Here is a 15281-nt window from a genome sequence, read left to right on the forward strand (position 1 = left end):
GAAAAAGATCATCAACCGACTCTCGTAACTTTAATGTAATGAAAGGAAAATCGCAATCATTTTATATTAATAGATAGTTGGCCTCGAACAAATGGCAAGACATGTTTATTGGAAAACAGCGGTGACAACAAAATTTCCAGAAGATAAGAACAAGTATGAGAAGCCTGCATTTTTTACTTTTTCGCTTTTCTTACTACAATCTTGGCATCGCTTAGCATTGAGACGGACAAAAGTGCATCAACAAGAAATACAAATAATTCATATAATTTTTGCTGCACACAATATACATATGTGCATAAATGTATATATATATCCATGTATATATATATCCATATATATATATATATATATATATATATATCTATATGTTCAAATCTACTAAAAGATATAATTTTTGTTGATATTGTTGATTGTATTTATAAACTATGACGCATACAATCTATGAAGGAGAGTAAAAATAAATTTCGCATAAAGTATAAAATGAGAGAAACGATTTCTTTGCGATCTCAAAAAAAAAAAAGAAAAAAGAAACAAACAAATTGATAAAGAGATCAAAATCGAATAGATAGAGAATGGGACTTTAAGAGAAGATAAGAGAAATTTTATAAAATTTTTATTTGTTGCTTTGAAAACGCTTTAAACCTTATCTAAAAATTATTATCGCCAACACATGCAGTTATTGCAACAAATTCAATTTCAAATAAAAATTTTAACAATTAAAGAAGAAATTGCATAATTACTCTTCTCTTTGCAGATTAACTGAAAGGATTCGGCAAGTCAATGCAACTCTATCAATGTGAGAGAAATTAATATAAAAAATAAAATTTCAAACGCTTCAAAAAATTCAATGTTGCAAAGTAGGAGAATCACTTATTTATATGGTAGCCCATAGACCAATTCTATGGTAGTAAGTTCACTTAAACTATTGATGGATTCATTATAAAACTACTACTATTGCTACTGTCACTTTTTATGCTCTGGGATAGGTTTACAGCCCTTAAAGCTCAAGACATTACATACAACGCAAGTGGGAAGCTTTTTTTTGCCTTATGACGGATCCTTGATAAACACTACCACTAATTTTAGACGTTATTTTAGACGTAAATAGTTGTACTTGTTGTCTTTTTCAAAATATCTTTCGGTTATTGTTTCCAGGCAGGTCAAGCCAATTTTTTACTCGAATTGCCCTATTGCTCTGTTTTTACCCAAAATATTGTTATACTGTACACCACCGCACCCAAAGGTGCTCGAGACAGACCTATCTTTCCGGCCTAACTTTGCCGGTCTGCTAGCCCGTCTGCGCGTCTTATTTTTTCATGTTCAATCTATGGGTCGCAATTTTGGTACTCCAAATCAAAGATGGCCCAAGGACGAGCACTATTGGCAAAGGTTCGGATGACACCACCTTTTCAACCACCCCGCATCTAACGCCTTATTTTGAATAGTTAGCATATTAAAAAGTTTATTAAGCCGAGCGAGATAGGGTATTTGACGGTGGATCGTGGCTCGCTATAGCATTTTTAGTGATTTTGATATCTCTTGCAGTCATGATCGATGGCTACATTTCCCACTTAATCTGTGATTAGCAACTAAGAAAACACGTATATATGGCATATAATTAGCATACAGATGGACGGATGACCAAAACAAAGTCGGCTCCAAATTTTATTGCGATTAAGAATCCATCTTTTTCATTTCATGGCCTCTACCGTTACAAATCCATCATTGGTGAGACATAAAAAGAAGGCAAAGAAAGACGATAAAAAGGCAAAGCAAAGATTTTTCAGCCATAAGCATATCAGTTAGCCGATCTAAATCTTTTTTATTACTATACCGTTGATTGATTGGCACAAAAACTACTCATTATTCAGGTTCGTGCAAACAATTCCAAACAAATATTTTAAGATAAACAAGTAATGTTTACGTACTTGAATATAGGAATAGCAACATAGGCAAATTAAAAACTATTGCAACACATTCACGGCCTACTGATGCACCCACTGGGGCACCCACTATAGCCATTTATTGGTAACGTCTGTGTTACATTTAGCTAAAAATATGTATAAAATTGTGATTTAATGTGCTTAAGCGTTATAATTATTTTTTTTTTGCTTGTAAAATGCCTTTTATGGTCAGCAAGCGATAGACAAATGACATAAATTTTACATTAACATTAATTGAAATACTATAATCGAGGTTAGTTTTATTTTATGCTTATTATAGCCACCACAAAAGGTATGATAAGTTTATAAGGTAAATATAGCACAAAATATATACATATATATATATATATATATATATGCACATACATCGGAAGTCTCGTAAAGTGTACATGGTTTATTGATTACAATAAATACCCAAAGCACCTGCATCGATCCATCTGTCTGTCTCTGTTAAAATTAGTCATATCTTATTGTAAATTTCAGTATGTTTACTCGTGACCTAAGCAAAAGTAGTTGTTATCGGTCTAAATTACATTCTAAAGGCAGATGACTCACGAAATAGAACGAAATAATTAATGATTACCGTTAATCGTCGGTATACCTACGGTATTTCGTATTATTATTCGATTTCATATTGTTGAAAATGACTATTTGTTATACATTTAAGGTTTCAAATGGAATAACATACTCCAAAGGGGTCAAATTAGTTGTTTGAAAGCAGTTTTCATCAGAGTTGTTTTAATTTATTATAATGAATATATAAATAAGTTTCAAGCTAGAAATTATAATACTGCAATTGTGTGCAGTAATAGCAAAGACAAATTTGATATATAGGCTTTGGTTTTTATCAACCAGGCAAGTAATGTCCCCTATACGTGTAACACGTTAGAAAGCAGGGGAAGAGAGAAGCAAACTAGTGGATGTGTGCGACTGCGTCTGATCGATAAGGGCTATTGTGCCTGTGCCGACGGAGCGCTACACTCTATAGGCTTCGACCAAGTATGGTGCACTTGGTAGTCACGTCTCTTACCTGTTCGGCTGCGCAGAGCCGCAATCAAAGCATTAGCTAATCAACCTTTTGAATGTTGCATATGGAATGACAAGTTTAGTATATTCCGTAAGGTTAAACCACACCTGTAAAAAAAAAATGGAAAACTTTGTGGATGTTTGCCCAGTCACGCACCCTATAGCTACCGCTGCAGATACAATCGAGCATTAATTTCTGAATGCACAGGCGCTGACTAGGTAGGCGCGACTCTATCTATTTTCTTATCAGTCGGCTAGTCTGACTGAATGCTCGCTGCAGCTACGACCACTATAGCTACAACCAAGAAATCACATTCAAGTCGGCAAGCATCATCTGGGTAGTTGCGACTCTTATCTACTCGGCTACTCGGCAAGTAATCCTTTTTAAGTTTTCAAAAGTTTTAGAAAAGAATGTTGCGTAGTTGAGAATACTTTCATCGACTCTGATATGCTCCGACATAGGGGAGAACAAGTATTTCACACGATGCGTTGGACGCTACGGCGGAATAATTGATGCTAATGCATTCACACATCGATAACTGATACAGATGATCTTTGATTACAAAGCAAAGAATACAAGAAAAATTTTTACATTTTTTTCCCCAGGATTATTATTATTATTAATGTCGCGTATAGAATTTTTGTTATCCATTTAAAATCATTTGGTCGCTTAAACGTGCCATCGCACATATTTGCCATGAAACTGCGTTTCCATTATAATCATTATTTCGCGTCTGAACATTACTTTAACATAATATTTTTCATAGCAAAATTATTAATAAATAATGAGAAAATTTCTCATCCAAGCAAAGTATGCACGAACTTATAAGCATATTATTTAAAAAAAAAGGAATTAAAAACTCACAAGGTTGAAAAAACGTTAATCAAAATAAGTCAATAAAACAGCAAATTGTTTTTCAAAGAAATAAGAATTTATGCAAATTTAACAAATAAGTTTTTTGTCACGTCTAATATTGTGGGATAAAGTGACTGTAACAACAGTTAGGACACTATTTTACTTTTTAATGGCTTAATAGACGCTGCGAACCTTCTAGGATAAGTAGAAAATATGCATTGACCGTAAGAAATTTTACGCTTTGAAGTGTTCCCCAAGCGCTCTGAAAAGATTCATTGCGCTATGTGAAACCATACTGCGCAATGCCTTTCCTATTGCACTTCTTTCATATACTAATGTATTTTTTTTTTCCTTTTATATGACCAATCACCTCTCTTTATGCAACACGGCGACGATCGGAAAGAGCTGTAGAAAGAGAAAGATATAGAGAGATGGTGATTGCAAACATAGTGATCTGCATAGTGGGTGTGCGCCTAATCAGAAAGACTTATGCCTTTACCGACCAAGCACTCACTGTTACTATGAAAAAAATAACATCTAAAAAACAAACTAAAAACATTATAATGGAGCACCGCTTACATTTATGCATACATCGACTTTTCAAAATATGCCTCTGTACGGGAAGTATTCGAAAAAGTAGTCCAATCCGCACCATCTCCATCAACGTTCGTTCTTGAACCACAACGTACCAAATATCGGGAAAACTCATGGATGGACAGACAGACAAGCGAGCAGGCAGGTAGACAAGCTTAGATCGATGCAGAAACCGATGAATGATCAGTAAAAGGCGAGTCTGTCTTCAGTCCTTTGAGGAATCGCATGCATTTAGTCAAAGTTAATATACCCTGCACCACAAATAAAGAGAAGAAGAACACTAAACAACTAAGAATTGTTGCAATGGCGTTACCCACTTGACGCGGTGGGGGGGCTGCCAAAACAATCAATCACAAAATTTGCGAATATTATAAAAGGCTTTCGATACAACGCGATTTCAAACAAGTAAGAAAATTATATATGGCACCGACCGAAGCTTTTAGACTCAACGCCGCTATGTATTGTAGGTCGCCGTAACGTCCGCGCTGTTTAATTTAGAATTAACACACTTACCTGTTCGCCTTCTACTCTACATGTCTCTTTTCTTTGATATCCATATTGACGGGATTGTGAAGAAAATATTAAACCGCTTCGTCCACGATATTTACTTTAGAAATAACTCATATTTAGACATATGATATATCTTTTATGTTACAAGTAATAAGAAGAAAAAACCAAAAAGTGAAAAAATCACTTATAACACTATGTAGGCGTGGTCGCTTTACCCAATTTTGTACAAACGCTACAGCATTTCCCGCAGAATAGGCGTCTAAATTTTTGTAGATTTGTCTACTATAGTTTATGAGTAACGATCAGAAAATCCTTTTTTTTATTCCTTTTGAAAAACAAAGGCGTTCCTACTTTGCGTGGCGTGTCCTTCGATCGATTTGGGCCTTTTCCAATATCAATATGCGTGCAAGCACTTCCAAGCAAGCACTGAATTTCATAGTTTCATTTTTGCGGTCAGAAGGATGTGTACAATAGACATTACATCGACGGACACACGGCAAGACGGATATGCTTAAGTCGTCTCAAAATTTAATGAAAGATTTGATCAACACTATATACAGTAAAATACAGAAACCGCGAATACGGAATTTGGGTACCTATTAGAATCCTTTTACTCTTATGTACGTACTTATTAGAATCCGCGAATAAAGAAATTTATAGCCGAGAATAGAGGAATGGGAAACCGCGAATGAAGGAAGCGCGAATAAGGAACTTTTACTGTATATACTTTCTGGGGTCTATGAAGCTTCCTTCTGGCCATTGGAAACGTTTTGACAAAACGAATATATCCCTCATTCTACATGGGTGCGGATATAAAAATCGAAAAAATTCGTATAACACGATTTCGATACAACACGGAACGAATTAACCATGTTAAGCGGGCAACGTCTATATTAATTTTGTTTTGAAAGGTGTTTAATGCCAACATTTACAGATTTACACCAAAATTTGGAATTAATTCGCCTTCGCCTTTACACATTCTCGTATGTGATATATGTTACATAGGGAGCTCAGGAGAACTCAAAAAACAAAAACCGTTAAGTTGTGAGAAATTAAAGCACAAAGCAAAATTTTATATCAATTTTTTTATTAAATAGAGAAAGATAATCGATTCCATTTCCTATATGAAGGAAAGAAAGCCATATCTTTATTTTTTATCCCAAAGAATTTATTATCTGTGTAGCTTTCATTGGTATGGTAAAAATTAAGTAACGGGTTCGCTTCATTTACTGCATTGCGAAACAATTGAACGGGTAGCTTATCGCAACTGTCGCAAATAAAAAGAAAAGTTGACCAATTTCGCTTTCCGTGACGTTGTCAACAAAAAATAGCTGACTGCTTTCATTTATAATATTATCGTAAACAAAAAATAGGCGATTAATTTCGTTTTCAGTAGTCCTTCAGCAAAAAAAATACGTAATTGTTTTTTTATTTTCCGCATTTTAAATAAGATCTACGAAATCTTTATATTTGCCATTACCAGATTGGAAGGGTTTATTCAATTTGTTAAGACGTTTGCAACATCCCTTAGGGACTTCAAACATCGTATAGAGTACGTACACTCTGGATTACCATTAAATTGTGAATCGATGTCTGCTCGACTATAAGTCGGTCCGCTTGTCCGCCTATGTAACGTTTTTGGGAGAAATTCTCCTGGCGACAAATGTGAAGGTATCGGCTTCATACTTAGAAAAAGCCTTGATTGATATTAAAAATAGGCCATATTTGTCGAAGGATACCCCTACTGAGAATACCTTTCAAAAGGAAAATATTGTGTTTTTTGTCTTTACTCAAGAACTACACAAATCAAAATTTTAACAATTTGCAGGTATTTTCTATGGTTGATCTAGGTATTTACTATGGCACTATCACGGAAATAATCGGCCCTCCAACTTTATAGAGTGTGACAATGTAGTTTTTTCATTCATTAAAGTGATTGGTATAATAGATTCGATCACATCCAATATTTTTTTTTTTTTTTATGGTTTGGTAACGATAGCAAAGATAGTGAGTAAATAAGGTTCTATTGTCGCCAAAAATAATTTTCTCATTTTCTTAATGTTATCAACAAACCTAATAAGCTAATTTTATTTTCATACATAGAGCAAATGCAATCAAACTCATCCAAACAGTTACGTTAGATTAATATATATCTCTTATGTATGTATATACATATATATATTGACGTAAGGGCTATTTTAATATCCTACATCTAATTAACATTTATCACTACAATTGAAGACGATTGTATAAGTATTGATAATGTTCTCGCTGAACATTCGGCTTTTTACGCCAATTATCCACGCAAAAGCTTACTGTGCACAGAAAGTGTAAGCAATCGGATCCTAAGGCCATTAATTTAAGGAGGTTTGTGTCCTCCTCTTGTATATAAGGACGTGGCAATATATCGCAAAAACCAAAGAGAAAAGCTAAGCTTAACCAATTTTATATTTAAAGTACATGTACGCGGGCGCATTAAGTTTGACGGACCTATGTAAAATCCAGACTTGAGGTGAATCCACATTTTATTATATTTATCAATTTAAGCTTTTCTATCCATATGTTCGTCTTACTTTCTTGTGTTTCGCCTGCAGGCAGCAATTTTTAATTGATTTAAAGCTTTTCCAGTCGGACTGTATTTTCGATCACTTCCCATGTAACGTCTTCTTTTAAAAAGTCGTTATATGAATAACTGTACGATCGTATATGATATTTAATGGTGGCCCATCGCAGTTATTTTAACTTATTTAATTTAGTTTTGAGGAAATGGCTAATGCCATGGATACCATCACGTCTGAAAAACGGCCGATTCTTGAGAAAGTTTCTTGGCTTTATGGCTTTATGTTAAGTTATGTGTTATGTTATGATCAAGAACCAAGTAGAGTATACGTATTGATCCTGAACTAACATACGAATCCTTCAACGCTATCGCGCCTTCAAAAAGAAACTTATTTTGAGGAAGTTTCTTGGCACTTTTTGTATCCTGATCAAGAACAAAGTGGAGATAAGTTATCTGGCCAAAATAGAGATGCTAGTGAAAAGAATAAAGAAGATTTTGCACTTAGAAGGAATTACACCACCAACCATTTATGCATCTGCGCAATCACCAAATCAAGTTCTGTAGGGTCATTTCCCTCAGTCCCCCTTTTCTTTTATTTACTTTTCTTTTCTTTACTTTTCTTTCTTCCCTTTCTCTCTCTCTCTCTCTCTCTCTCTCTCTTTCTCTCTCTTTCTCGTGCGTAAGCCATCTTTCTTTCTTTTTTACTCTCCCTGCATTTGATTCGAAAGGTGTACGCCTAAATTGCCGCGTAGCCAAAGAATCTCGACTAACAATTCAATGGCCAGGGTTCACATTTCAAGTGCGGTAAATTTTTCAATAACACCCTTAGATGCTGGTGTTTTAACTCTTTAGTCTTCGAATTTATTTCGCTGGTTTAATTAATTATAATAATAATAATAATAATTTGGAATGGAATATGATTACTTCTACTCGTCCACTAACTTTTCAGTTGACGTCATAGTAAGCTATCTTTTAATACTTGGCCTTTTTCGGCTATTGTTTTATTAATATGAGTAAAAAGAGCTAAATTTGAACGTTTAACTATAGAACAGTTTTTTGATTTTGAACATTACATACAAATTAAAATTTCTAAGGCATAATCCCCGATGTTCTGTATTTTCATTCGCTTTTTTCGCTTTTAACATGTAGTAAACAGTCAGGCGCTGGACGCTTTAGCATTCAAGTACGCGTTCATGAACGTGTTAATGAACCTTTGTTATGTAACAAATCGGTCGATTTAGCTTAGGACTAAGCGTCAAAATCCTGGTCTTAATACCGACAATAGGGCATATGTTCGGTAACGTCAATGCCTCTGCGTGATGAGTAGATTAAATGTGTATATCAACTATCCACTCCGGAGGATTTAATATGAACAAAGATTCTTTTTATCCCATGCCACTTGTAAAATGAGCTAATTTCTAAGTTTGTTCATTTCTGTTTAAGTTTGTCTGCCTCCCTGCCCACCTTGTTTTCTTGTTTCCGTACTACAGGTCGAGAATTTTGAGACATTTAGAAATTTAGTTCATTGACGTCTTTTCCCCCCAAGGACGAACACTATTAAAAATAGTTCGAAGCGGACTATTTTTTCGACCACCTCCTATACAAGGTCCTATTTTGAGAAATCGTTACATGAGTAACTGTAGGGTGGTTTACGGTATCTACTGAGGCCCCGCGAAGCAGTGTAATGTTTTTATTTCTGAATATTTCAGTTTTTTCTCTGCGTTATATTAGAGCCGCTTGTGGATACATAAAATCCGAAAGTTAACCTGCGCTCTGAACTTAGATATTAATACATTTCCTTACCGAAACTAATGAAAGTCAGCGTAATGCTTTGATAAAAATTAAACGTTTGTAAAAAATATTGATCGTGTGCGAATAAATGTGTTAAATTACTCTATAAGTTAAAAGAGAAATATAATAAAATGCTTATGATTAACTCATTACGGCAATCTTTGTAGATTAATGCTGCGGCTCCTGTATGCTAAACATTTGTTGACCTCGCTCATTGCGTGCGTATTTAAAACTACATGCGCCAATTATCAGTTTTAGATACGTTGTTTTTGCAATGTTGTTTCTCGTTTTTTTTGCATCTTTTTGAGTTTCAATGACGTTATCAGAAATATGTACATCACAAAATCATTGCCAAAGACGAGGCAAATTTTTGGGTGATTAGGATCGCAAGTTTAATCCGTCTTATTAAGTCAAAGAATATGGATTCATGTACATGAACTGCAATTATACCCACAAAAACTTTCGACGGTGCTATTAGGTCGTAAACTCTTTCACCGAAATAATCAATGACCACTTTAACCGCTACGGTACGTAACTGCTCGTTAAAAGATAAATTGGAAGAATTGGGTATTTCTTCGCACGACTTTCTCATCCCGTCAACCGGCCAATGAAGTTATCATGTAACTGAAAGCAGATATCATTAATGTTCCATTTTAATAATTGAAAGTGAAAACGCTATAATCGGAACACTATAGGCGGTATACCATTAAATACCCACACCACTTCGTCAAACGCAATCATTCGTATAACGACATTATAAAATGGCCCTTTACATGGGTAGTTGGCGAAAAAGTGGTTCGATCCGAATTATTTTCAATGGCCAAAACAGACCATATTGATTCCGAATCGATTGGCATAATAAAAGGTGGGTCTTACTCAAGTCAAGTGCTGCATAAACTTAATATATCCCTCTACCACAAGTGCTGTAGGGTATAAAAATCTTTATTTCAACTTCTTTATAGACTTTATATTTAACAATGTTAGCAAGTAGACTGAGCGAGATTCACGCTGATCAATAACATACACACGATACCGATATGTTGCACGATGCCCATGTGTACGCTTTCAATGTACGTTTATATATATATATATAAATCGGTACTTGTATTTTCCAAAAATTATTTGAAGGAAAAAAAAGGCAACAACGTAGCGCGTACTTTTTATTCTTATGTGTGAAAAAAACTTGAAGAAAATCAAATATATAATAGCAGATAGCAAAAATTCAAATAAAAATAAATGAAAAAAAAATTATCTAAAAATAACAAAATTTATTTAAAGATATGAAACCATGAAAAATCTGCTCAGAAAATTTAAGGCTAATGCAAAATAATTTTTCTAAAAACAAACCAAAAAAGCTGCGAAAGTGAAAAAGCCAGAACAGAAAGTAAAGAAAAGCGCTTACCAGCAACGTAATTATTAGGTGTGCAAATAAACTCTGCCACTTTTTAGATAAAATAAACTTTATATAAAATAAAGTTAAGATAAAGCAAAGATTAACAATCGAAATATTTATCATCATTATCTACGATCTTTTATCGATTAGTTAGCGGGTCACCTCACGGTAGAAACACCGTGGTTCCGAAACGAAATTCTCATCGGCCTATATTCGTAATTTTTCCAAGTTTGCGCGACTGCTGATACGCTAATTATCACTGCATCGATCTGAGCCAAAGCTAATCAAAAGGAGACTTGTTTGCCGAATCCGTCGCGAATGTTTGTTTGTAGAATACAATCGAAAAATGTTTCTGAACCAATTTGAAGGTCAGTCAGGTTTCTTTTGCTGTAAATGGGCGATCACATGCGAATTTTCATTGTTTTCGAAGTTAAAATTTTTGGCACGAAATCTCGGAAATCGCTTTTTAATTAATTGGCGGCTTACCACGTTTTCACACCCAGTCAATTTAGTCGCTTCCAATTCCTTTAGCTGCGTTTTTTTCCAGTTTAATCCAGTTAAAAATAAGAAATATGTAGTCCCGTAAATGATAGCCATCTCTTAACACTCTGATGTACAATGAATGACAGCTTGGAACTTATGCACACATAAATGCACAAGCGTCAATATCAAGCAACGAATATCAAGTGACACAACTTATTTGTACACCTATTATATTCATATTTATATCGGAATGCGCACAAAGAGAAATAATCAATTCATGCAAACAAAATGCCAAAATTTTTGGAAATAAGCTCTGGTAGTCGTCTTTTTGCCCTTCACACTAGAAAGTATTATCATTTTCTCATATCGCTTACCAACAAGACATAAGTAAGAAACTCATTCTAGATAACCTTCCGAATTCTTATTAGACAGTCTAAAATTTCTTGAGCCTTAAGTAGTTCTGAGTTCATAAGTAAATCTAAAAGTGCAATTAAATACTTCTTGAATAACTTGGAAAGTATTACTAATTAGCAGCCAATTCTGCGTCAATACATTTACGCCAGTTCTTTTATCTCTCTTTCAGTCTATATAAATTGCCCTTAGCCGTGTTTGAGTAAAAAGACAAGGTATTCATAATACACTTTCCCAATATAATTCCGAAATTCAGAAATCCCAAGCGACAATGACGCTTGGAAGGGTGTACATGCAGCACCGAGATATAATTTCGTTATCCCAGAAATAAGCGTCACAGCTTTCATAATACGATTTCTACAAAGGCTTTGTGAAAAATGATGCCACATTAAATTTGATGCCAGGGAAATTCAATCATTCCCATGTCAGTGTTAGCGAAGTGCAAATCTCAAATGCGGTACAGCTTTCTTTGTGACCAATCACTCAGCGGATGTCCTCAATTCGTGTAATACGCCAACGGTTAAAAAAAGTGAGGAAAGAGAAAGAAAATAGGACAGAGGGAGATGGTGGCTACCGCCAAGCGAGCCGTTATATACGGATTACGAAGTCCTCTAAATCGCTCAGCATATACATCGAAAATTCGATACGTATGTCCATCAGAGGCATGCCTCATATGTGTGCATTAGATTCGAGTAGATAAAAATCGCAAGTCCGCGGTAGATTTTATTTTCATTGTAGCTATAATGAATGCTTAATCGATAAGAGCACAATGCTTACCGATTGGGCACACAGCCAGTAGGCAGCGACCAAAACCTTCCTATCCCTTTCTCTTGCTTCCTCACTTCTTTCTGACGGTTGTTGCGACGTGTTACACGAATATGGCATGCCCGAAGACGGTTGGTCATGTGGTAAAAAAAATCTGTATATGTTCTGTGCAAAGAGGTTTGCGCTCAACCCAATAATAATGTTAAAGTTTGCTTGAAGTATTTTATTTGATTAAAGGGCTGGACAACCATAATTAGACGAACATAATTTTCTTTACTTACTTGCTATCGAATCAATTTTGCGCTGTTCTTAATCTGCCATTAAAAGCCTCTCCTTACATTTACGTAGAAAATAGATGCTTAAAATCTACTTGATCATAAAAGAAAGACGAAAGTTGGGCCATAGGGAAGTTAAGAAAAAGGGACACGATACAATATTTGAAATGCAAATTGATTCAGGCTACACAAATCATTAGCATCAACGACATATAGGTACAGCGTTGTGAGTTTCTCCAAGTAAACAAAATCATCATTGAAGAACATTACCAAGAACAACAACTAGGGCAAAAGGGGAAAATATACTCAGCTATTTTTAGCGCGCTCACGGTTGGGCTAAGATTAAGATAATATTTAGTAATGGAATTGTCTATTTTCTGACTAAAATGATTGGTCATATTACAACAAAAAGAGAACACATGTGCTTGAAGACTGGCTGCTAATTGTCTCCAGAAATATAATTTGGTGATATTAGTCGAGTGTCACCTAATTCCAAAGGGGAAAATCGAATAATTTACATATACATAAACCTTGATAAGGCGTTATCGAAAGCGTGTTCTTATTTAAAAAAAAAAAAAAAAGTGTAGATAAGTTGCTAACATTAAGAAGAAGTATCTTGTTTAAAAATTAAATTGGAAATTTTGGATTTACAACATATAGCGCGACGTAACTTCAAAAGAAACGGTTACCAGGCTCCTATGAAGAAAACATATGTCATCTTGATTAGGGTGAGATCGAGCACCAATGTCAATATAAGTTCGGATATCTATTCAATCGTTCGTCCGCTATGTGGGAAAATCATCTCGTACAGAAAGTCGAAGTACATGATTGATATGTTCTTAGTTAACGATGACTCTGCTTAGAATGTAAAAAAATCTATCTACCCCAATAAATTTAGAATCTGTAGCAGAGATCGTATCGAGAAACGTATCACCAAAAAACGATAACGACCCAACATTCCAAGTCAATAGCACGGCCAGCAATAAGTATTATTCCGTAATTGAGAATATATGAAGCCTAACACAAGAGGGACAATGTTATGGCCATGAATTTCATTTAGGTAGTGATTATTAAAGATTCATTGTATGAGGCCAAAATAATTTTTTTATTTATTTTATTTTAAACTAAACAAAAATGATTTCTAACATATTAAAACTTAATGATCATGATGCTCTTCCATAGATAGAATTCTTTAAAAATCAAAAAATGAAACTTAAACAAACGAACGAAATAATTTATTAATTCATTGAATTAAAGATTCGTTTTTCACTGTTAAAAGAAAAAATTTTTCATCTTTTTTTTTTCTCACATAATATTCATGATTTTACTCTAAATTTCATTTCCATATCTTGCTAATCTATTCATGCAACATTACGCTTACGCCTGTTTTGTATATATTTCTTTTACGTATCGTATCACATATGGCAGACATAATGACGTTCACAATTTATTTTCGGTTTATTTCTTTTTCCTTTTTTTTTCTTATTTATTTATTTATTGAAACTTTTTGTAGAGATATGCCTACTATGGCCTCTAAACAAAACAAAAAAAAAAAAATACTGAAATAAAACAACCAAAAATCCTCCTAAAGAAATGGTAATAAAAAAAAAGAAAAGAGAAACCCGTGTCCGCACTCTTTCTTTAACTCTATTACCTTTCAGAGAAGTTCATACTCTTCAACTTGCATACACTTGTTTAACATGTGTTTTACTGTTTTTGCTACTTCTACTGGTCATAGTAAACAAAATTTTTATATATTTTTTTTTTATCTATTACCCATATAAGTTATGAGGTATGATAAATTAGTCGTTTTTTTTTTTTCTTTCAAACGCGAAAATAACATTAATTTTTTCTTCTACAAAAAATGAAAAATTTTTTAAAAAAATATTTCATGTATTCTTACTTCGCTTGATTAACTGTTAGATGCGCACACGTTCATACGTTTAACATAATAACTCAACGATAAAAGTTTATAATATTTCTTATAACACAAACACACTTACACGTAAGCACGCTAAATACACTTTCATTGATGTATAAAAAATTTATACAAATTTCATTAATTTTTTGTTTTTTTTATTTTTTTTTTTTTTCTCTTTTATAAGGTGGCGAATATAATATAAAATTTTTTAGAAAAACTTACGTACCGATCATTACACGTTCGTTCGGTTAGAGAGCGCGCACCATTCTGAGACGCACATACAAGATAAATCCAATAATACGAAAACACTCTTTAATTGCTTGTAAAAAAAAAAATATATATATATATATATATATATATATATAAAAATACAAAAATAATAATAATATATTAATACATCTCTAATGTAGAGATCAATGAGCTGTTTCTACTGATTGACTCTTAGTATTGAATTAATGAAAGTAAGAGCTTCGTATAATGGGATAAAAGCTTTGCTGCTTACATTAAATTTTGTATTACTCTTTGCTCTTTTCAATCTATATATAAAAAGAAAAGCCAAGACGATATTTGCACAACACACAAAAGGATTTTCATTTGGCTTGTGTATTCTTGAGAGAGATAAGAATTATCTCTTCATTTGTTTGCCTGTTAAAATAGTCACTATCAACTTGGAATCTTGCATAATAACGCAAGATCTTTTTCCTTTTCCGCTTTCCCTTAGTTTAAGTTTTAAAATCAGCTAAAATCGATTAA

Source organism: Glossina fuscipes, unplaced genomic scaffold, assembly GCF_014805625.2.
Source record: "Glossina fuscipes isolate IAEA_lab_2018 unplaced genomic scaffold, Yale_Gfus_2 26, whole genome shotgun sequence".
NCBI lineage: Eukaryota > Metazoa > Arthropoda > Insecta > Diptera > Glossinidae > Glossina > Glossina fuscipes.